Genomic DNA, 1235 nt, shown 5'->3' on the forward strand with positions numbered 1-1235 from the left:
CTTCAATTGTTTGATTTTAATGCTGAAATTAAAATAAATGCCTTTGTCTTTGTCAGCAGAGATGAATATCCTCCCAGGAAAGACATTGAGATGTTTTAATATTCACATCCATGGTTCTTTTGTCTATGTTTTCTCTTACACACATATACATATACATTCAGCGAGAAAAAGAGAGAGAAGTAATCTTTGTTAATCACAATACTTACATTCTATAGTATTTTTAAACAATGAAGTAATCAGTACCGAGTTGAACTATTCCTTGTAATGTTCCTGTCTGCCTCTGGTCTCTTTTCTGCCAGTTAATCAATACATAGCCATATATAAAACCATCTTACTTAATATTATTGTTGATTCATGAATTAGAGCTCTATAGAGACCAAATACCAATAGAATATATTTATATAGAAGCATGCAAAAGGGAATTTAGCAGGAGAATAGGTTTCTGTAATCATCACAGCCAAAATGACCAAAAGCCTGCTCACTCTCTGGAGTCTGAGATGCTGACCACATATCAACTTCAAGTCCAAAGGCCCCAGAATCTCAGATGCCAATCATTTAATTCTCAGTTACAACCTGAAAGTCTGAGACATGAGCCATTTGTGTGAGTCCTGGACTCCCAACACCTCAGATCTGGATTTCTTTCTTTTCATTTTTATTTATTGTAATATTATAGAGGTGGTATACAGAGGGGTCACAGTTACATAGATCAAATACTCAATACATTTCTTTCTGAACAGTGTTACCTTCTTCCCTCATTTTATCCGAATTATTTTCCCTCCTGGCTCCCATTCCCCACAAGTTATCTAGTTCATTGTCAACACTGTCTACTGAGTATCATCACTTTCTGCATCATCTTGGTGCTTCTCCTTATCCTCCCCAAACAGAGCAACTTATATACAAGACAGAAAGTACAGAAATAACGAAACACTTCATGAATCTGTGTGTGGTCGTTGCACAGGGTCCATACTAGTTTTATCTGTATTGTTCCAATTTTAATATGTATGTTGTGGAAGTGAGCACTGGAACACTAGATTTTCAATATCAAACTTTAGTCAAAGAAAAACAATTTATCACCCTGGGGGGGCGCGGGAGACAGACAGACAGACAGACAGACCAAAACAGACACAGAGAAATTATGAAGCATCTTTTGTCTGCTGTTTTGTTGTTGTTGTTGTTGTTGTTGTTGTTGCTGTTGCAGGATTTGGAACAAATCTAGGCACTTACAGGAGCTTTTC

At 36.7% G+C, this 1235-nt stretch overlaps 1 non-coding gene across 1 annotated transcript; it reads right to left on the reverse strand.

The window, feature by feature from the left end:
- Positions 1 to 913: 913 nt before the first annotated feature.
- Positions 914 to 1020, reverse strand: LOC150055927 (U6 spliceosomal RNA). Its single transcript, XR_016537527.1, has one exon. It is a non-coding gene; the product is annotated as a U6 spliceosomal RNA (small nuclear RNA).
- Positions 1021 to 1235: the final 215 nt, after the last annotated feature.

The sequence above is a fragment of the Megascapheus bottae genome, chromosome 13 (assembly GCF_031878675.1).
Source record: "Megascapheus bottae isolate mThoBot1 chromosome 13, mThoBot2.hap1, whole genome shotgun sequence".
Lineage (NCBI taxonomy): Eukaryota > Metazoa > Chordata > Mammalia > Rodentia > Geomyidae > Megascapheus > Megascapheus bottae.